The 24033-nt window shown below is 40.6% G+C and overlaps 1 protein-coding gene across 1 annotated transcript in view; it reads right to left on the bottom strand.

Annotated features, from left to right (window-relative positions):
* The window catches only part of PACSIN1 (protein kinase C and casein kinase substrate in neurons 1), an 81343-nt gene extending 58722 nt beyond the window's left edge, over positions 1-22621 (bottom strand). The window contains exon 1 of the mRNA XM_060773114.2: positions 22432-22621. The gene's annotated coding sequence lies outside the window, so the exon portion shown is untranslated. The remainder of the gene's footprint in view (positions 1-22431) is intronic.
* Positions 22622-24033: the final 1412 nt, after the last annotated feature.

The raw sequence follows: 24033 nt of genomic DNA, 5'->3' as shown, positions 1-24033 counted from the left end.
GGGCGCGCGCTCCCCCAAGTCCTCGCAGCGAAGGGCGCGCGCGCTCTCTCTTTGGCCAAGGGGAGGGGGGATAAAGGAGGAGGAGGAGGAGGAGGGCGACGAAGAGACGGTGGCGCGCAATAAGCCCTCCCCGGCTTTTTCCCCCCTCCCACTCTCTCTCTCTCTGGCGACACGCGAGTGCGCGCGTGACTCTATAAGCAAGCAAGCATAGGACACGTGTGAGGCTCTTTCTCCCCCTCCCGTGAGCGACATGTAAGGACACAGACGCGCATAGCAGGGAGTGTATAGGTGCAAGTCTCCACACAAGGCAAGCTCCACATCTTGGGCAAGGCACACACACACACACACACAGAGAGAGAGAGAGAGAGAGAAAGAGAGAAGACGTTTTGGTGGCTGGATCTCCCCCTCTCCCGCCACCAAAACGACCCTAGACCTAACAGGAAACCCTGGTAGTGCAATGGGTTAAACCTTTGTGCTGGCAGGACTGCTGACCGAAAGGTGGTTCAAATCCGGGGAGTGGGGTGAGCTCCTGTATGTCAGTTCCAGCTTCCCATTAGGGGACATGAGAGAAACCTGAGTCACCTCTGGCTGAGAAAGGCGGTTTACAAATGCGGTAAAGAAATAAATAAACCTCCCACAAGGATGGTAAAATATCGGGCGTCCCCTGGGCAACATCCTTGGAGAGCGGGTTGAGCTCCCTCTGTCAGCTCCAGCTCCCCATGCAGGGACATGAGAGAAGCCTCCCACAAGGGTGGTAAAACATCAAAATATCCTGGCATCCTCTGGACAACATCCTTGCAGATGGTCAATTCTCTCACACCAGAAGTGACTTGCAGTTTCTCAAGTCGCTCCTGACACACACAGAAACAGAACTAGCGGACTCTGGATGGGGCTTGCTGTGTGGCCTACCTTCATTTTCAGAAAACAAATGTGACCAGAGCAAAGAGAGCTTTGATGCTCCAAATGTTGGGTCCTGGTCGACCAAAGAGTCCAGCCATTAAAACGATCTGGTTCACTTTGGAGAACTTTCTCAGACTATTCATATCAGAATATAGCTCCTATGACACTACGGGCCACAAATCAGGTTCAACTTCAAGGCATATAACAACAGCAAACAACAAGGTCAATGATAGCACTGTAGAGTTGGAAGACACCATAAGGGCCATCCAGACCAATCTCCTGCCAGAAGCAAATCAGGCTCAACTTCAAGGCACATAACAACAGCAAACAACAATGATAGTGCTATAGAGTTGGAAGGGACCACAAGGGCCATCCAGACCAATCTCCTGCCATGCCAACCAGAAGCATTTCCAACAGGTATTTGAGAACCTCCAGTGATCGATACTTAGCCACCCTCTGAAACAGTGTATTCTATGGCTCTTCAGAAAGTTCTTCCTAATATTTATGTGGAATATCTTCTCCTATATTTTTGAAACCATTGCTCCACATCTTATAAAATTAGAGTGAAAGAGAGCTCCCAGACCACCCAGATCAACCCCCTGCCATGCGGGGAAAGCACCACCTGTTAAAAGCCTAAAAAGAAGGAGTCTCCACCACACTTCAGGGCAGAGAGTTCCACTGCTGAACAGCTCTCGCAGTCAGAAAGTTCTTCTTAATGTTCAGGCGGAATCTCCATTCCTGTAGTTTGAAGCATCCTTGTCTCCAGGGCAATGTTCCACCTAAACATTAGGAAGAACTTCCTGACTGTGAAAGCTGTTCAGCAGTGGAACTCTCTGCCCTAGATGTGGTGGAGGCTTCTTCTTTGAAGGCTTTTAAACAGAGGCTGGACGGCCATCTGTCAGGGGTACTTTGAATGTGATTTTCCTGCTTCTTGGCGGAGAGTTGGACTGGATGGCCCATGAAATCTCTTCCAATTCTATGATATAGCATATAATAATAATAATAATAATAATAATAATAAGTAGTAGTAGTAGTAGTAGTAGTAGTATTTTATTCCTCACCTGCCTCAACTTGTGGCTCAAGGTGGGTTAAAACATAGCTAAAACACATAATTGTTATGTTATATATTTTTTGTAGAAATACAACTCTATGATTCTATGATCATTTTAATCACCCTCCTTTGGACATGTTCAGCTTGTCAATATCTTCTTGAATTGTGGACACAATACTTCACGTAAAGCAGAATAGACTGATATATCCCTAAGATGTCTGTATGTATTTCACCAGCCAACTTATGCCAACTCCAAGAATTTCATAGTTTTCTTAGGAAGGAATACGTAGAGTTGATTTGCTAGTTCCTTCCTCTGAAATATAGCCTACAGCACTTGGCAGCCTTGGTGGTCTTCCAGCCACTAACTAGACTTGATTCTGTTTAGCCTCCATGATCAGATGCGATCTGCTGCCTTTTAGGGCATTTGGGCAGCTATCCCCACAATATACTTCCATAATACAACCAGATAGGGCTGAACACAAACTGGGGGGGGGGGGGGGGGGGGATAAAAGAATTCTCTTATTACTAGGAGCTGAATGTCATTAATAAATTAGAGCAGATTCTACTCACAGGGGAATTGCTGCATATACACATCCATGAGCAAGATACAATGTCACATTCCCATTCTCTTGGTAAGAAAATGCCAATGCACCTTACCCATTGAACCTGCTTCTGGGATCTTTTTGGAGCGGGTTTTTGTGTGTGTGTGTGTGGTTGACCCAGCTTTCTATCACTTCTTTTAAGAGCAGATCTGGTTTTTGTAGCTCTTTGCAAGATGTTTTTTGCAGAAATCAAGGCCAGAATAGAGAGGTCAGACTGCAATGGAGCTGGACCTCAGAAAAAGCTTTATGGAGAGAGAAAAATCCATAGGATGCCTCTTAAACTCTTCCCCAAAGCAAGATCTAATCAAGCATCTCCTAGATGGATCCACTGCAGCCTCATTGCAGCAACAATAATGTCAAATCATTTACATTTATATATGCTAATCAATTCAACAAACAGCAACTCTTGGTGGGGAGGGGGGCAGCAAAATCAGACATGTGTGAGAGGACGTGCTGTCCTTAGAGGACCTGAATGGCTGAAAAATGAACACTGGAATGGATGGTAACAGGCCAGAAAATGTGTTGTCTTCAGATTGTAAAATTATGGCAATCAGTGACCAGAGAGTGGGTGGAACAGCCATATGATTAGTGTACTGTGAGACTTGCAAGACATTGGTTTTGAAGTTGGTTCCAATAAAGATGATCTGCTAATGAAAGGAACCCAAGTAAAGATTGTTTAAGGTGGAGTTTTACTCTTTAAAAGCCCTGTGTATTTTGGTCTGGTAATATTTTTGGCTCCTACTCTTATTCAGTGGTTTAAAGATGGGAACATGCAGAAATTCCTGACAAAAGTGTCTTTCGGGACTTCTAGCAGCAGCAGATCTTTGAAAACCAATCTAGCTAATGAGAAAAAAAACCCCAACAGTAACCATGAAGTTTTGGGAAACAAAAGCTGCATAACTCTCCTCTGAAGTTTACTTTGCTCCTACTTCATTTGTATAGACCTTGAGATACAAAGTTGAAAAATGTGAGATTCCGACTGAAGCCAGTGATGTTGTTGGCTTCCAACTGTTGGGTTTAGCCTCAACTTTAAAGGTGTCAAAGATGCTGAATGTATTTAGTGCATGCTGAATTCAGAGCAGATTGACAATCCTATTTAAATTCTTGCTGCCATTGGTTAAAATATTACATTTTTATTATGTTGGGATGCTCTTGTTTATTAAATTGATTGTACTTCTTAATTCCCTCTCCTATAGTGCCATGTGCTGAACTTAGATGTTATACCATTCTGGAGTGTCATAGTGTTTTGCAGTTACTTTCTTGCTATCTATTCCTGTCAACTTTTTTTGTTCCTGACCTTGTTACAAGAGTCCAATTGATCCTTGATCTCCCTTCTTTCTCTCAACAATACAGTACATCACCATTGGCCTAAACCTGAATTGTGAGCTGAACCTGATTTTTCCAAACCCAACATATTCTCTGCTATGAAGATATTCTCATTTTTCCATAATGTAACCAAAATAACCATAGAGAATGTTCAAAAATCTCTGAAGAACTTCACAAGATGCAATTATTACTTGTAATACTATAATTAATTAATTAAAATAAGGACAGTCTATTTTTCTAGTGTCCCAAGTGCAGAATTGGAATAAGGATAAACTCTAAAATAAGGGTGCCCAACTTGTCAAACTCTACTTACTTTGGACTTAGCCGGGAGGGGGGGAGGGGGGTTGGTTTAGGGGTTCAACCCCCCCCCCCCCGAAATTTTTCAGGTTAAAAAAAACCCTGGTTTACTCATGAATTTTAACTGGTTAACCAAATCCCCATGCTAAGTCTATGAGATGCAAAAAAGTCCCCCCAGAACTGCAAGCACTATCTCAAGCAATTTATTTATTATTGACAATTTATTCACACTGTCATTACTTGCAGCAATAGCCGATGTAATGAAGCAACAAAATTGGGGGGGGGGGGAGAGGAGTGTTGAATGCTCTCATTAAGGAGGCCAGACTTGGTGGAGGTGGTTGACAGGGGCGGAGCTGCAGGCTATTGAAGGCTGCTCTGCCCACTGCTGTGCTCTTTGCTTCAGTGTGAGCTAGGAGGCAGGTTTCTACCCCACCCCCGGTGCAAAATTTTCAACACCCCCCCCCCAAATTTTCAACCCCTCTCTAATTTTTTTTCTGGCTACGGTCCTGCTCAGAAGGTAGGATGTGGGTGAGAAATTCCACTGTGTGGGCTTTGACCCAAAGCCTATATAATATGAAGATACTATAGTGGCCTCATCACACTAGAGAATTAATCCACTTTAAATCCAGTTGCAGCCTCCTGCAGAATTCTGTGGTTAATCGTTTAGGGAGGTGCCTTTAACAGCATCATTAAACTACAAACCCCAGAATTCTGCAGGAGGCAGAAACCGGATTTAAAGTGGTTTTGTTCTCTAGTGTGATGAAATGGAATACCCCTCACAGTGTCAAGAAATGACAGATCTCTAGGGACTGTCACCTAAATGACAATATAGTTTTGCCAAATGAATTGCTCAAGGGCAAGCAAGTCTGTTGCAGAAAAGCAATGCTCCCAAATTTAAATTTAAAATCTCAGGCCATAATTACAAGATCTGTCCCAACATAAACATTATACTATCTCTGCAAATGGGAAGGCCATTTTATAACTCCACAGCTGGGATCCATAGAAATTATTTTCTGAAGATTGGAATGAGGACAGAGAGTTTCAAAATTTTCTTTCTTTGGTACTTTAACAAATCCTCTCTCCTACAGTTAACTAATCAGAGATGAGAGGAGATCTAAGGCACTAACAGGCCTGAGCAATAGAATTTGTCCTTAGAAGCAGTTGCAATAATGATTCAGCTTGCCTAAGGAAAGTCGCTCTGTTGTTTGGAAGGACTAAGATCAAGTTGCTCTGTGAGAAGGCAAACTAGCTCCCTTGTGGCTCTCTTCTTGTCTCAGGCACAGTCTCATCTTTCTTCTAAAGAGCACATTTGACTTCATAATGAAGCACAGTGGGGCATTCTGTCTTCGGCACTCTTCATCTTCTTTCCCAGATACCCCTGTTTCTGCAGGTGAGGGAATATAGACACAGATAGATAATGCTACGCTCCTAAGCGGGGAGCAGAAGAGAAACATGGCTTTATCCACAATTTCCTGCTGTTTTCCATTCCCTTTGTACCTTGGTAAACTAAAATGCCTTGTGTTATTTCTCATTTCATTTCTGACGTTCTCCCTGTTTTCCTCCTTTCTTGTCTTGTGTCATTTCTTTCTTCCATTTTTCATCAAAAACCTTTCTGAAGATCTCAAAGAAAGGTTCTCTTATTGGATTAGCCACTTTGAGACATAATTTTCATCCATTCAGCTTCCAGCAGCAAATAAAGTCAGGCAAGAAGGAAAAAGTCATCTCATAAAAGGGGTCTTGCAGAATTCTCTCTCTCTCTCAGGGAAATGGAAAATTGGGGAAAGGCATTATTTGATACTATAGAGAATTATACAACACTGTCATTGGTATAACTGCTGTGTGTGCACATGCTAGACTGGATCCCTTGTGCCAATTAAAGTTGAAGTAATCAGTATGAGAAAAAGAGAAAGGACCCATGCTGCCTAATGATCAGAGATTACAAATAATTAGATGTTTTGTGGTTGTTGTTGTTGTTGCTATTGCTACATGACTTTTCAACAAACTTTTCATTTGAGCATGCTGATTTGGCTTGCAGATCTGGGTCATTTCTACACCTTTAAAGTCAGTATAAAACTAGCACCTTTAGGGTAAATCAGATGGTAAAGTTTGGAATTACCATCTGGGAAGATAAAACATCTTTAAATTCCTGGCTTCCCTAAGTGCTCCATTCTTTGGGTGCCCCATAGAAGTGACAATGAAACAAGTCATCTCTTTTAACAGTCATTATTAAGAGACAACACTGCAAATGTGACAGCATGTGCCTACATGCTCATTTACACTTGAAACTCAGGGCCAAATGCTGTTGTGTGCGAAAAAATGTTTAAAAATAGTTGTGTTATACTTAGAAGCTTCTCTTCCCACATCAGCATAAACAATGCTGTAATTGTAATGTCTCCATCAATTTCTCTTGGTGTGCAAAGCTTATAAGTCTGCTGCTAATTTGGAAACTGCTTTGGTGACCTAGCAAAAGAGAATGGAAGAGGGAAATGAAAAACTCTTGAAGTGAAAACCTATGCATGTCTACTTGAAAATCTGTCCCACTCGGTTTAATCAGACTTGCTCTCTAGTAAAGCTGTTTCAGAGTGAGTAGACTGAAATGTAGCCCCAGATAAATATGCTTAAGATTGCTATAGTTTAGGGAACACATTGGAGCTCTCTAGCAAGAATTCTGAGACTATCATCAAACTTTAATAATCTAGGATTCCACAAGAAGGAGTGTGAAGGTGGTGAGATTGTATGCTCCTGTGAGTCAAGAGACTATGTGCTGGCAGTGTGGTGCAGCTGGTAGAGACCCCCATGACAGATACGTTTTTGCTATGGAACCAGACTAAATGTGCCAAACAACAACTGGACAGCAGTAGTACCAGAAGATGAAACTCGCAAATCAGGTGGCACTCAGTGAGCTACTGGGGTACAGCAGAACACAGTTACAAGTAATACTGTGGCTAATAATGCAACCGGGCTCAAGATGAAAGGCTCTTCCACTATTGACATCCTCAGAAGAGCTATTAGTGTTATGAAGCTGCATAACACTAATAGCAGGAACATGAAATGTGAGAAGTATGCATACAGGCAAACTAGACACATTATAATAGAAAATGGTACATATAACATTGCAGTATCTGGGACAGGCAAAAGTGAACATGAATAAGACAGTTTGAGTCGGATAATGTCACTGTTTTACTCAAGAAATGAAAATCTACTATGAAAAGGGGTGGCATTAATGCTGGGGAGTGATGTAGTAAAAACACTCAATGAATGAAATTTGAAATCCAAACAAATAATATCCATATGATTTAAGGGAAACCCCATCAATATAGCCATAATCCAAGTTTATGCTGCAAGTATCAATGAGGAAGAAGAAGAATCTGAAAAATCTTATGCTAGAGTCCAGGAGAAAATTGCTCATACACTAAAACAGGACTTGTTGAATGCAAAAGTAGGAAACAGAGTGCAGGCATTCCCCAAGTTATAAGCATCCAACTTACAAATGACTCATAGTTAAGAATGGGGGTGAGAGAAATCTACCCCTCAGAAGGGAAATTCATCCCTAAAAGAGTAATCATTGGGAAAAGGTGTCTCCACTGAAGCTTTCTTACCAATCCTTGTTTCCACAACAAACCAAATTTTTCAAAATCCAGTTATCAGAGGGACAGAAAGTGAGGTGAAATCTTCCAAATGGGCACAGACAGCAAAACAAATGTAACAGAGGTGTTAACTTTTCCTTATGTTATCCAAAGCTAAAACATATATTTTGACTTGAGTTACACTTAAAAAATGTACCTTTCCCAACTTACAAACAAATTCAACTTAAGAACAAACCTACAGAACCTATCTTGTTCATAACTTGGGGACTGCCTGTACAAAAATGTGACCTACGATCAAGAAATGAAGCAGGAAAGAAACTGACTGAATTTTATGAGGCTAACACAGTGTTCCGGCAACCAAAGAGGTGACTGTATACATGGATATCACCTCATGGGTGATATTAAATAGATGACACAATTAGAAGCAGATGATGGAGAAGCTCCACTCTGTCAGCAAAAACAAGACCAGGAACAGATTGTGGCACAGAACATGAACTACTAATATAAAAAGAAAATAAAGTAAAACTAAAAAAAGAATACTAAACCAATCATTATGCCAAATAAATACATCCTGAGGAACATCCCTGTACAATTAAAAGGTAATATAATAATAGACTTGCCTTATTAAGCCTAATTGACTGAAGTAAGGAACATGTTTTCAATGCCAAACATTAACAACACAAATGGAAAATAATGAATGCACATCACGTTTTGTACTATAAAGCAGTTGGCAAAATCAAGACCATGCTTGCATCCCCATCATCCCCATAACATCCTGTTTGTTATATACTTTTAATAGATCATTTTACTACTTGAATTAGAGCCCAACTGCCACACATGCCATCTGTCTCAGACCAAACCTTCCAAAAGTTTTAATGCACTATTCCACCACTTTTAGCTATTTTCCTTTTTTCATGCCACCTGAAAAAAGTTTAACCCTGCTTCATGGTATATCTAGCCCAGATGTTGTCATAATGGGACAACCCTACTTTCCAAAATGTCTTTATGCTTTCCACATGTAGAAGCAGCTGGACACTCTTGACTGTTGCATCTATGTTTCACATAGTTCTTTCAACGAGGGAGAATGCAGACTTTCTGGGCTATTTATGTCCTTAATTAGAAGCACAGAATAATTGGGCCCTCTGCAGTTGCTCGCTTAGAAAGCAAATAATTGTGAAAGGCCATGGCATTGTGCAGGTGCCACCAGAAGGGCAGCTTGGTTCCACAGAAAACAATCTGCCTTTTGTTTGGTCATTTCCAGCCCTTCAGGCATCCTCCGGAACTCTTTCCAGGGATGGGGCATGGTCCCTGACATGAAGGGCTCCATTTCGTGGCAAGCTGCATGAAGCTTTGAGGATGATGCTGTGTTATGAGGCCGGGAAAGGGGACTTGTTGCTTTCCCAAGGTCTCAAATCTGTTGTTCATTCAGACAGGGTTCAGATCTGAAGGTCTGTGGTATGTACAGTTACTTACGTTACTTGAGTGCAATCTTTGCCAGGCAAACATGCTTGCATTTTGTATCTACTTGGCACGAAAGAGGAAGAAAGGGAGCTCAATGGCCAGGCAGTAATGTTCCTCAGCTTTTTTCTCATTTTAGAATTAATTCATATTATCTGCAAATCCATTTTCTCTGATGTCTTGATGTGGAAAATTTTGTTCACACAGTGTAGTTTGATTTAAAAACTGTTTTTTAAAAATTGATTTTAATTTTTTTATTTTATAAAATATACCCTGTTGTTGATAACTTTGGTGAATGGAAGCTTTTGAGAAATAAATTTGATAAATAAACAAACTACCAGTATATCTTCATGTTAAAAATAATGGCAGTAATATCCCATAAACATTATAGCATCTCTGTAGACTTCTGATAATTACAAGTGATGATTCATAACAAAGTTGCTAATTCTTTCAGAGCTTTGGTAATTTATCTTTAAAACAGAATGTGGAGAGAAAGATCATGGGCTTTTAAAATACAAAAAAATTCTACACCAAACAATCTACACCACTGGAGCTACTTTCTTGAATCTGATGGAAATGGCTGAAGCTCACAAAAGCTTATTTTAAATCAAACTTGTTAGTCTTTAAGGTGCCACAAGATTCCCTTTTTGTTTTTCTACAACACCCTATAACAGCTACTGTTCTGCTCTCGCCTCAAGATTTTCAGTGTGTGAATATACTGTCAGATATGTATCATTTGGCTTTAGGCGGAAAAGAGCCAAATGAGGACAGATATTTTATAGTTGTTTAGAGAAAGAATTTCTAGGGTATATTTCAGCTGGTCCTCTTTGTCATGTGAAGGTATAATAATAATAATAATAATAATAATGTTTCTGCCCCCATTTAAATCCACTCTGCTATATGAATTTTAAACTCACATCTTTTGTCCACCATATTTTAATCATTGTTCTATGTATTTTAATATATGTATTTTGTAGAAATACATTTTAATATGTATTTCTACAAAAATATAATATAATGATTATGTGTTTTAGCTATGTTGTAACCCATCTTGAGCCAAAAGAAGAGGCAGGTAAGAAATAAAATAATACTACTATATTATTATTATATGCTATATCAAAGAATCATAGAATTGGAAGCGACCTCATGGGCCATCCAGTTCAACTCCTTACCAAGAAGCAGGAAAATCACATCCAACCTCTGTTTAAAAGCCTCCAAAGAAGGAGTCTCCACCACACTGCAGAGCAGAGGGTTCCACTGCTGAACAGCTCTCACCATTAGAAAGTTCTTCCTAATGTTCAGGTGGAATCTGCTTTCCTGTAGTTTGAAGCCATTGTTCTGCATCCTAGTCTCCTGGGCAGCAGAAAACAAGCATGCTCCCTCCTCCCTATAACTTCCCCTCGTGTATTTATACATGGCCATCATGTACAAGGCTTTAAAATTCTAAATATCCTGAAGGTAGCAGATCCCATGTGATCTTAGAAGCTAAATAAGGTCAGGATTGGTTAGTAAATGGACAAGGGACCATCAAGGAATACTAGGCACTATAGGAAGGTAACGGCAAACCACCTTGCTTAAGTAAACTCTATGAATTTCATGGAGGCACCATTGGTTGACAGGCAACTTAAAGTCACCTACATGCTCATTTCCATTTCTTCAGGTAACAAAGTGATCCAAGTGGTTCGAAGACCAGCTATCATCATTCCATTGCAGGAAAGATGAAACTATATTTGTAGTAGGTTGGAGTCAGCTCTCATTGCAAATGCAGTTTTGCTATCTCTCAGTGTGACTACATCCGTCTCTCTTAACAACAAAATCTTCCTTTGCTGTCTTCCCCCATGTGCAGTAAATCAATAGCCTCCCATAGCACACTGCAAGATCCAAGTGCCAGCAGTTCAGAATCCTTTTACGATTAAATCCATCCTGGCCCTCTGAGCAATTTCATCAGTACTAGCCTATTAATCACTATTTCATTCTAAGGAAACAAGGACAAGACGAAGTTGCTGAAGAGAAGCTTGGCCAGTAATGCCAGGTACTTGTCAAGTGAAGGGAGGCTAACTGAATAAAAAATAAGGCATTTTCATGACAGAACACCATCTTCTGTCTTATCTTCTGGTGCCTGTAGAGCTGATGATCCACAAACCTGGCATTGTGCAGAGCATCTTTGGTTGAAAGCATTTCTCCAAAGGTTGTTTTTATCTTCTCAGGCAATAAGCCACATTCTAGAACAGTGGTTGAAAATCTGTAACCACCCCGGTACTGTTGATTACAGTTCTCACGTTTCTTCCTAGCTGGTGCTGATAGAGATTGGAGCCCAACAATATTTGAATATCCACAAACTCACCAGCCATGCTCTAGTCTACGTGTTTTGAGTTTTAAGATGCTTACTTTCTAAATTTTCCCATCAATATTTCTATTCATTATTCATATATTTTCTTAGCTCACAAGTCAATGTTAAGTTCTATGGAAACCAATGTCCTCACTGTGGAAGAACATGTGGGTCAAGAATAGGGCTCCACAGTCACCTACATATCCACCGCCAAGACACTACACTTGGAAACCCATCATACTCGGACAAAGAGGGATCACCTAATGGAACCAATGCAATATGGCTTAAGAGGGAGAGATCACTGACACAAAAATGTATATCCCTAGTCATATCCCATGTGCTATAAGACAGTATTGTTGGCCATACCATGCAGTAGAATAACATGACAGCTCTGTTTCAGGCAGCTTATTTTGGTGCCATGAAATGATCAGGAAATGATTAGAACTTAGTTTTAATTCTCACAAAGTTTAGGGTTTTTAAAAAATCATCAGTACTAAAATACTATGGCTACTATGGCTACTATGTATCTTTACTGATGTTTCTTGGTGGAGGAATGGCTCCAGTTTCTATTCTGCCTCAGACCGCATGATCAAGTTTACAAGTTTACCTGAAATCGGAAGGAAGAATTAAGAAGACTTAAGCTACATAGCTCCTGCCTTGGGGTCATGCTGTGCAACCCTTGCCTTCTTCTTAGGCGATCCCTCGCTTTCCGAGGATGATTGTCTTCCAATATTCTTGTGGGTCCGTTTGTGGCTGTGGAGCCCTATTCTTGCTCTGCATCTTCTTCCGCAGTAAGGGCATTGGTTTCCAGGTGGAAGGTGGTCCCGGTCGGGGTTGGTTTGACACGCCTTCCTCTTGGCACGTTTCTCTTTTTCACCCTCCACTCGTGCCTCCTCAAATTCTGCAGCACTGCTGGTCACAGCCGACCTCCAGCTAGAGCGGTCAAGGGCCAGGGCTTCCCAGTTCTCAGTGTCTATGCCAGAGTTTTTAAGGTTGGCTTTGAGCCCATCTTTAAATCTCTTTTCCTGTCCTCCAACATTCCGTTTTCTGTTCTTGAGTTCGGAGTAGAGCAGCTGCTTTGGGAGACGGTGGTCAGGCATCCGGACAACATGGCCGGTCCAGCGGAGTTGGTGGCGGAGGACCATCACTTCGATGCTGGTGGTCTTTGCTTCTTCCAGCACGCTGACGTTTGTCCGCTTGTCTTCCCAAAAGATTTGCAGGATTTCCCAGAGGCAGCGCTGATGGAATCGTTCCAGGAGCTGCATGTGACGTCTGTAGACAGTTCACGTCTCACAGGCATAGAGCAGGGTTGGGAGGACAATAGCTTTATAAACAAGCACCTTGGTATCCCTACGGATGTCCCGGTCCTCAAACACTCTCTGCTTCATTCGGAAACCCTTGTACCCCCAAACTCTTAATGACACCCAACTCCTTCCAAAAGCATTCCTCAAGGGAGGGGGGCACAACAAGATAGTGAGATCTCAAATTACTCTGGGCCCTAAATGATTGCAGATATCTTAGAATTCAGAACCTATGCAATGCCTGCACCATAGTGATCCACCAAATCAAAGGCCTTCCCTCTTGCAATGATCAGTTGTGCCTGTTAGGTGCTTGTTTTTGCAGCCAGAGGCAAGCATCAAGAACAGGAGGCTCATTTATTCTTTCCCTCCTCCACTCTCTCTAACACACACAAACACATAGGGACTTCCATGCACGTGTGATGGGCTGTTGGACTTTATCACATTACAGCATCTATCCACTTTAAATCCTGTGGCTGCCTTCTGCAGAATTATAAGGTTTGTAGTTTAGGGAGGGAGCTTTAAACAGCCAGACAGGCCCTGGGCCTCACTAAACTACAAACCCCAGAATTCTGCAGGAGGCAGAAACTGGATTTAAAGTGGATCCATGCTTTAGTGTGATGAAGTTCACGTTATACACACAAAATAATGATAGTGCACCCTGGCGTGAAGAATGACACTGGGGTCTTCCTGATGAGACAAATGTTAAGAAGTGATACCAACCAACAAAATTTAAGGAAATATTTTATGCGAATTCAAGCTGCTTTGGATCAATCTGGAAGAGCTCTATGGATGTGAAGAGAAAGCTGTTCTATTGTTGATCCCTGGGTTTTCTTAGCTCTGGATGGTCATGTGTTCTCCCTATAGAGCCTATTTCTGTAGGCACACAAGAGAGGAGTGGTGATGCAAAGCGGCGTTTTATAGTCTCTGTTGTTCTTCTATTATTAAATGTGTTAAGGGAGAGAAGGAAGAAGAAGGACAAGAGTCCCCTGGCATCAGTCTTCTGTCAGAGATTTTGGGAAAGCTGCTGTAGAAATGTTTGAATTAGCATTTCCACAGAGGGCACAAAAGCAGCCAAGGAGAAGAGCGCGGAGCCGCAGTGTGGGCAGGCAAGGCTCTCCTTAATCCAGTTATCAAAGGACTTGCAGCTACAATTTGCAAGGGAAGTGTGACGCCAGCAGATACCAAGCAAACTGCAGAAGAAATACATAAATGGTTTGGAGAAGGTTAGCCATTTTTATATGACGTTCTACAAAAAACATGGATGCTTCTTAACAGAAATTTCTTAAAATCTCCAGGGGAATTTAAGAATTTAATACAGAACAGTAAACAAAATATTTGGTAAAGGTGGTATTCAATGCTGCTGTGAAGACATGATTAATTAATTGTATTAGTGCTGGCAAAGACACAGCCAGCAGCCGGTAAGGTGTTGCGATAACAGGTTGTACTGCAATCTGAAATATCCTGGGAGCAATTACTCTCTCTAACCTGCCTCTCAAGACTATTGGGGAGAATGGGAATCATGCATGTTGCTTTGAGCTCATTGGAAGAAATGTAGGATAATAATAGTAATAAAAATAAACAGATCCAGATTTTGGGAAATTTGGGGCCACTCTCCAGCAGGGAGGGACAGGATCCTGCTCTGGGAATGGATGATTCCATTATTCTCTCTGACATGGGCTGTATACTACAGTCTCAATCTTTGATCAAGATTCTAAACACAGTCTAACAAACAGGTAGACTTCTTAATATGGGTCCAGTTGCTTTAAGTGTTTTATTTTGTGTAAATTTATATGATGTGATTATGTCTGCTAGGGTGGTTAGTTTAATTTTTGGTATATTTTATTTGGTATTAAGTTTACAGTTAGACTGTATTATATTGCTTGATGTATCTCGTTTTGATGTAATTTGTTGGTATGTTTCTTTGTTGGCAATGAATGCTTGCCATACGTGTTGGAAACTGCCCTGAGTCCCCTCGGGGAGATAGGGGAGTCTATAAATAAAGTAGTATTATTATATATTGTTTGTTATTCAGACAGGGTTATAACTTGTTGGCAAAAGAGCTTTTTATGGGGTTATTTTATTTCTGAAATCTTGTATATGTTTTAAAATATGTTTTGTGATGCTTTATTTTCAATTTATCTTTTGTTTTTAATTTTTTATTGTGAATTTTAATTGTTTTGAAAGCTGCCTTGGATCCTACTTGGGAGAAATGAGGAATACAAACACAATCCACATATGCATACATACATACATACATCATACAAACATCCATATATAAATGTTGCATGTCATGTTTTTTCCAAGCTGAAAGGAGGCTGACTCTGAATTCTCACACCTTTTTCTTTGCAGTAGTGGCTTCCATGTTAAGGGGATGGCTACTAGGGCTGTGCACTTATCCATTTTGAAAAACAGGCTCCTGTTGGTTCAGCTTTCAAGCTCTTTCATCCAGCCATAATGGTACTAGTGGTAGCGCCATCTTCTTTTTGTCCACAACGGACCACGATGCTAGGCTGCTTTCCCTTCTTCCATGTGGAGTGCAAGCTGCAGCAGACCATGCACATTGCACAGGGTTTCTCAGTCCCCTACTGGCCATTGAGTCAATCAGAAGGAAAGAAAGCTGTGATGTGTTAGGTCTATAAACATGGGGACAAATGCCTCCATTTTCAGTTGCACCCGGGCTTTGGAAGGAGAAGGTCATGCTCCAGACCCCCTCCGTTGCCACTGACTTACTGCTGCCACTCGCAGCTCTAGCTTCAGCTTGCCTCCAGTGCCTTGCTTCAGACTAAAAAAAAAAGCACAGCAATCTATTTCTTTTTCAATTTAAATGTATTCATTCTTACTTTATTTTATTTCTTTATTTTTCATGGGACTGTGGGAAATGCAAGGGTGGGTGGGGTGCGCATCCGCATTTGGGCAGTGGGAATTGGAAACAGCTTCAGTTCGTATAGCTTCTTGCTTCTCTCTCCTCTCCAGGCCCTTCCAGACAGGCCCTATATTCCAGGATCTGGTCCCAGGTTTTCTGTTTATTCCAGATTATCTGGCAGTGCGGACTCATATAATTCAATTTAAAGCAGAAAATCTGGGATCAGATCCTGGGAAATAGGTCCTGTCTGGAAGGGCCCTCCATCTCCAAAAGTGGAAAAGAAGCAGCCAACCGACAGCAGCCAGAGCAGTCTCTTTTCTGGGGAAAACTGTTTTTCTCCTTCAGTCTCTCTCTGCTCTCTTTCAATCTCATTCTCATTTGTAATCTTCTATCAGTCAGTATTGGTCATTGGAAGGGATTTTGAAGGAAAGGAACAGCAGCTTGTTACTTTTTAAGGGATTTCTTCTTTTCTTTTAAAATATTATATTAGTCTTGAGTTACTTACTTGCTTTAACTTTTAGAATTCATTCACTCTCTCACAGCAATAGGATTAGAAGTAGGATGATTCCCCCCCCTCTCCTTTCTATTACTTTTACCAATTTCTGCCTGTCTGTCCTGTGCCTATGTTTCTTTAACCTTTTCTGTCCTTACTATAACTTAAAACTTTTAGGACCATAATAAATAATCATCAATCATCATTGGTTACGTCTCACAGGGCTTTACTTCGAGGGGCTATCCAAGGTGCTGAACCTACTTGGGAGACAGGGGTCAGAATCCTGGATGGCTCCTTCAAAGCTCAGACTCAACCTCAAAGCAGATTCTACTAACATGGAAGCCATCTGAACAGAAATTTGAATAGAGTGTACCTGTCTAGTCCTTCCATTTCCAGGCTAAAAACAACCAATTCTTGCATATTGCATGTATAATTCACTGAAACACACACACACCCCCTTTCCCTCTTATCTTGAGAGAAACAATCAGACTTCTGATTTTCTGTATTCTTCATTCAGAGCCAATCTATGCTAATGGCAGTAACAGGAAAGAAGGTATTTTGAAAAAACAAAGACCATTCAGTCTACTGAATTATAGTGCTATGATTCCACTGTAACTGCTAAGGTTCTGTCCTATGGAATCCTGGGTCCAGCCATTGAGGAAGAGGCCTTTAGGATTTTCAGCCAGAGCACCAAACTATGATCTCCAGGACTCCATATGATGGAAACATTGTAGTTAAAGTAGGATAAGAATGTTATAATAGTGTTGTGTGAATGACCTGTAGTACTTCACATTGCTAGCACGTTGGAGGCACAGTCCTATTCCTACTCTCTCTTCCTATTTTTTTACACATGAGAATCTTTTGTAGCTACTACATGATTGTCATTTCAAGTCTTAGCCTTCCACTTTTTTTTACTACAGTTTCCATTTGGGTTAATAATTGAGTCAAGGTATTAGGAAACTTCAGCTATTCCAGTGTCTTCATTACCCACTAAAGTTAAATAGATCATGTGACCATTATTTTTGTCTTCTTAATATTCAACTGTAGTCCTGCTTTTTGTAAATTTCTTGTGTAATTTTAATCAGTAGTTCATTTGTGTCTTTGATTTTTTTTCTATAAGTAATATCTTAATTTGTTGATGTTCCTTCTGCAAATCTTACCTGCTTCCTCTGAGTCTAATTCTGATTTCTGTATATGTTCTGCATATAAATTAAACAGGGTGATTAACTTCAGCCATCTCTGAAGTTTTTTATCCTTTTCTAAACCCAGCTAGGACATCTGCTTTTTCTCACTCCATATATGGTAAAAACCTTTCTTGTAAAATCTTAATCATATTTTGATTGCATAAGATATCTGTTGAATGGTGCAATGGTTACTGCACTCACTGGGGGTCACTTTCTTGGGGTTTGGAATGTATTTTGAATACTTCTAGTCTGTGGGCCAGTTTTGCTTTTCATCTTGTTTTGTATATTTTTTGTTAGAATCTGAACATATTCCCTCTTTCCATCTTGACACAGTTCTATTGGTACGCCACCTGTTCTTGGGATTTATTTCTCCCAAGCAGTTTGAGTGACTTTTCCTGTTCACTTCCTAAAAGTATAGTTCATCTTCAAGTGGTTCTTCAGTGTACTGTTTCCACTGACTTTTGTCTTGATTATATAATGTGTTCCCTTGTTGGGCATTTAGCAACCCTATTCATATTTGAATTTTCCTTTAATTTTGTGGGCCCTGGCCTGTGGAAGATGTCTCTTAATCCACTTTCTGTGTTGTTCTCTTCTATTTCTCTGCATTGAAGAGCCTCATCTGACATCCAATGAGGCTTGGCTTCCAGCAACAATATCTGAGGGTTTTAATGACAAGGTTTGTATAGAGGGTGTTGTCATTCTAAGGTTGAGAGGCTGTGACTTACCGATGGTAAGGAGATGTATTTGTGTTTTCCAGATCTCATGGTGCTCTTGAGTACACTCTGGCTTTACTTTGTAGCTATTCTTTAAAAGTTTTTAGTGAATTTTTAAAAAATTGTTTTGTTTTCATTACACTAAAGCACAGAGAATTTCAGCTACTGAGTACTACAGAAATCTAACAAATAAGTAAATGTCTACAGGGTTTGCCAACCCAACTAATGAACAGAAATATACATGTTTTAAAAATTGGGCCGCAAAACTAACAGAATTTGTTTATTTCTAGGAGGATTGTTCCCTTCCTTAGAGTAACATAGAGAGCAACTTGGGATAAATACATTATCAGTGTTTGTTTATATGCATGTATTAAATCAAACTGACAATTGGGAATCACTATGTATGACTGAAGAATTAAAGCCACCAAAAATCTGTCTAGAGAAAAAGAAATCAATGCTTTCAATTGCACAGAGACCAGTTTGCAAATCTGTGTCTTTTGCTGGTTTTTTTAAAAAAAGACCCCGGGATTTCCCTTAAGCTTTTGCTGCACATAACCAATCCAGGTAAAATGCTGCAGCGTGGAAAAAAATAATTGCCCTCTAGGTACGGTTTCTTCACAGTTTTTCTCCCAATGTTCAATGTGGTTGGATGTTAACAGAAGCAGCAAGGAGAACCTTGGAGTGTCTTATCAATTTGCGATACAGTAATAGGTGACAGGCTAAGATACAGCCTGAGGATATTAAATAGCAAGGAGTAATGCCCCTGAGATGGGGCTGTGATAGAAACTGCCACTGCCTGGAGCAAAACATTAATGAACAGTGGAATGCCCTACTGGAGCCTTGGCCAAATAGGGATGTTCAGGAGATACACGGAGTCAAAGAAGTCTAGACAACAGATGCTTATAGATGTGAGAGGGGGGAGCTGATGTAATGTTAAACTCCAATTAGGGATATCTATTTGCAATAGTGCTTGATGGGGATGTAAACTGACCATGATTGTTAATCTCCCTTCTCCCAGAGGGAAAAGGAATGAGAATAATGCCTGCTAATCTTTTTCAAACAGTTTTGATGAGAAATGGGTCAGAAACCATTGCACCAACTCACACTATACTCGTGCTATGATGCCACTTTAAAGGCCATGGGTGCATCCTCTGAAGCCTGGGCATATCGTTTGATATAACATTAAAGCTATCTATCTGAGAATTCCAACTACTCTGTGCTAAAATGCTAATCCCATAATTCCACAGGATGTAACTATGGATGTGAAAGCAGAATCATAGCACTATAATTGTGTGGTGCTTTAAGGCAAGGGCGTTTGGATGTTACAATGTGGAGACCACATTGTTTCTTCCTGGTTATGTTAGTTCCAACTAGAATCGATGAACCATTGAATAAATGTGAATTTAGCACATTTATATAAATCCCATTGCTTCAAGGAGCTAATCTAGTTGGGATTAATAGTTGTATTTAGGTCTAAACATTTAATGAAATGATGCCCTCTAACCACGTTTGGTTTCCTAGAGTTGGCTGTTATGATTGAATTGTGCTGACCTTTCTAGATTTGGGGCAGTTCAGATACAAAGACAAGAGGCAACAACTATTAGTACAGGAATCTTTCTCTGGAGTGTCAAAGAGGTCACCTGAAGACTTCCTTTCAATAAAATAATCAGTCATGTGACTGAACAGAGACCAAATTGGATCCAGGAACAGCCAAAGCTCTTAGTATGTAAGCCTACATCCAATTGCTAACTCCAGCTAAAGCAGAAACAAGGAATCGTTTGCCCAATGATGAGTTTAAAATGTATGCAAATCTCATTGAATCAATGGGTCTGCTTTAGTTGAGAAGAGAGCAAAAGGATTTAGGTCTAAAGCTAACCTTATACAAGCTATCTCGGGAATAAGTCCCACTGAACTCACAAAGGCTTTCCTCTGAGTAGAGATGTGCAGGTTTGTGTTAAGAGTGATGTGAGGATTCAAGAGATATTCAGCTGACCACACATAGCCATGCTAAGGAGATTAACAGTTTGAAAAGTTGCTCAGCAAGAGCCAAATGAAGGGAGAAGAATCCAGGGTGCCACAGATCAAAACATTTGCCCTTCCTAGAAAGCGTTTCCCTCTAGTGGAAATCTGAAAAATATTGGCTGCTGGCTTTCACACTAATGGATTATTAAATCAACTCTAGGTCTTAGACTATGCTTTGAAAGACATTTCCTGGGGAATTTACATATTTGGGGCTAGAGTTCAGCACCTTGGATAGATCCATTAATGCTTAAATTAAAACTCTGATGGGAAAACGTAGATTTATATGGAAGCCACCATCTGCCACAGAATGTGAATATCACGTGATACCCAAAGAACAGCAACAGATTAGGAGATGAATAGATTAGATTTGAAAATAAGAAGTTTAATCTGTACATAGCTGCTTCAGTTCACGTTTGTTGTTGTTGTTATGTGTTTCCAAGTCATTTCCAATTTATAGCAACATCAGACAAATCTATTATAGGGTTTTCTTAGCAAGATTCAGAGGGGAGTTGCCTTTGCCTTTCTTTGAGGCTGAGAGAGTGTGGCTTGCTCAAGTGGGTTTCAGACCCTCGTCTCCAGTCACAGTCTAGTGCTCAAACCATGGCACCACCCTGGTTCTCAGTTCTTATTGCTGTTTTAGAAAATAACAGCTCTTCATTCTCTCTTATTTGTTAAGCAAATAATATAATAATGCACAGATGCCTATAAAATAAAGAAAAGAAAGGAAAATGAACCATTTAAAAGAAAATAAATCCCTTTAGAGCAGTTCAATTACTGTATTTTAAAAAATAGAGTTTTTACTATGTTCTTTTCTGGCAGAATTTAAATGCATTTGAACTGAAATTTCTCTGTCTTTTAAAATTACTGAAATTATAGAGGAAAGACTTCATAATGAATATAGACCCTGCACTATTATTTTACTAAGTAATTCATGACTTGGTATTATGTTTTAAAAAGTAACTAATGTTGTTTGTTATTGAAAGTAAACTTAACAATACAAAAAATGAGTGAGGCCCAAAACTGGACCTCTGACCAAATGAAAGGTGAAGGTGACTGCTTCTGCTCCCAAAGTAATGATGTTGCCAGTTCCTATATTATTTTTGCACAAAACTCTAACTCTAATTTTGTTACCTCCCAAAATTAATATATTACATGTAATGTTACATTACTTCCTTGGTCTGGATGGAGAAAAAAATGGAAATGATTTATTAGTAGTGTGTACTTGATAATATACTATGCCCTGGAGGACTTTGTTACTGCAAATGAGGAGTAAGCAAGAGACCCCTTTTCAAGCTAACCCTTTCTCTCTCTAATCTGTTCCCTATCCTCTCCATGGTGGCCTTAGAAACAGCTGGCAGGGTAAACCCGTATAAAGCTTAAAACAAAGAAGACCCAGATAGAGTCTAAAAGGCTTATGGGTCAGTGCTTTTTCAGCTACAAAGCAGCTGATCTTAGGATGGTGCCAGTATTTTGTCCCTATTTCCAGTTGGAGATAGCAAATCATTGGTGCAGCAAAGATAGCACACTAAAGAGGGACTACCATCTGGGGAACATCCATGTCATAATTATGGTAAGCCAGACTTCTATATGTGTTGCAGAGTGAGTCTCTTTTCTCATTTATTTATATTATGCTGTCAATGTACTGTTGTCCATGTCTATGCATGAAATATAAATGTTTCATCTATAACAACTTTGTATATGAACGCGGATGGAGACTACCCATAACCTCACAGACAGGACACATCTATCAATTTCATTCATGGACCTCAAAGTTTTATCCAAATCATGCTTATCTTATGACTCCTTTGCACCTTGATCATGTTAGCAATATTGAAAATGAAGTGGTGAAATAAGAGTCATCTCAGGTAATTTGAACCACTGAAGGTGGAAACAACGTCAACTGAAACTGTGCCACAGAAAACAAAGTTAGAACCTTCCACAAAGTAGTGCTGCCTCTCTGAATGCCCAGTGAATGTCTGTTTCTTCCCCAGCATGAACAACATGACTGGTGCACAGCAGTGCAAAAGAGGGCCTTATGGTGTGTTATGATTCTCAGCAGCCACCTGATGCCCACGTGTCTCATAGGAACAGGCCAAACACCCACACCTTAAGATCTGCATAGCAGATGGGCTGGTGGTTTACAAAAACACATACACATTCCTATCAAGACTGGCTGCATCCCAAATGTAGTATGATGCTAAGGACCACTTGGCTGATGGAACAGCCTATAGAAATGTGAATATAATCTGTGGAGGAGAGGATGCAGGATGGTCTTAAGGGATAAAAGAAATTGCCCACAACATACCTTTCTGGATTGGTTGTAGGAACCATCAGATCCTGGCCAGAAAAGCTGGGTCCCAGCCGAGTAGCACTGCGGTCTCACGTTTGGTTTGGATGCCAACTGCCTGGCAAGGAACTCTACTGGATTCTTCCCTTTCTTTCTCAGCTTGTGCACGTTGGAAGGAAGGTCACAGCAGATGGGTGGGAGGGGGGTAAAGATCAGCCCAGAGATTAGAGAGGCATTTTTAGCCAGCCAATCGCTAGCCAAGCTCTGAGTAATGACTTGCTGACAGCACAAGGTGAACACATTACTGCAGAGAAAGCAGAACATAAGCTGGGGGCTGTTTGTGTTCTCCCTTTCCTTGGATCCCCCATCCATCACCCCCACCTTCTTGCACTTCCTTTCTTCCACACACGTGTAATTGTTTCCTTCCCCATCCTCCCCCCTTCTCTGTTTACATGTTGGCTTCAGTATGTCCTCTTTTCCTTCCCCCATCCTGCCCTATTTTTTCCCTCCACGTCCCTTTCCTCATTCTATCATCAATGTTTACATCAGATTCTCAGAGCCATGTTACTCTAGCAGCTGCATGGATCAGATGTTCAAGCCTTTTGTTCTCATGTGGTTACCTTAAAGAAATAAATAGCACGCTCAGAAGCCCTCTCTGGATTAGGACCTCAGCAGGAACAAAGAATTAAAGCTCATCTTCCTCCACATCTTGGGTCCAATGTAACATTCCATTTGTCATGGTGGGTGGATGGATTGGGCTTTTTGTCATCAGCACACAAGTGGTAAGGATATAAACACTATATAAATACTATAATATATAGTTTGCCCTGTGGGTTCTAGACCTATTGTTCCTTTTTTACTAGCTGACTAGATTTATTTTCAAAAAGTACCATATTGAAAAATGAGTTCCACATTTGGGATTCTCTACAAAGGAGTAGATAGCATAAAAAGGAAATGAGTTTGGTGTGTACAGAGGCGGCCCTAGGTAATTTTCAATGGTAAGCAAACTATTTTGCCCCCACCCCCCACCCAATCACTGATATGTATTTTCTGTTCGTCGTGGGAGTTCTGTGTGCCATATTTGGTTCAATTCGATCATTGGTGGAGTTCAGAATGTTCTTTGATTGAACTATACATCCCAGTAACTACAACTCGCATATGCCATGGTCTATTTCCCCCCAAGAGCGCCTCAGGGGCACCCCTGGGCAAAATCAACTATACTGCGAATGCTTACTTTGCGTAATGGGTTGAGCTGCCCCTGGGTGTGTGTTCTGACACAGGCTGTTATAGCAACCATAATGGGTGAGCCACTTTTCCTTTGCATATCTCTAGTCTGCATCCTTTCAGATATCCCAGATAAGCCCCAGGGTTAGTCCTATTTTTAAGCAGATTGAAGCAGTTGCCTCAGGTAACAGATCTGGGGAGTTATAGCAGGGCACATAGAACCTGACTCATGGACCAGAATGGCTTAGTTGGCTTTTGCTGTTTTGCACTATTGCAGATACCCCCTAACTGTCCAGATTTAGCAGGCACAGTCCTACTTTTTCAGCAACTTTTAAATTGTCACAGTTTCTTTCCCTTCCTCCTGCTCCCATTATCATTAACCTATTTCAGTTGCTG

The sequence above is a fragment of the Anolis sagrei genome, chromosome 4 (genome assembly GCF_037176765.1).
Source record: "Anolis sagrei isolate rAnoSag1 chromosome 4, rAnoSag1.mat, whole genome shotgun sequence".
Taxonomy (NCBI): domain Eukaryota; kingdom Metazoa; phylum Chordata; class Lepidosauria; order Squamata; family Dactyloidae; genus Anolis; species Anolis sagrei.
Note: the sequence above shows the minus strand (reverse complement) of the source record. Positions and strands in the feature narration are given on the sequence as shown.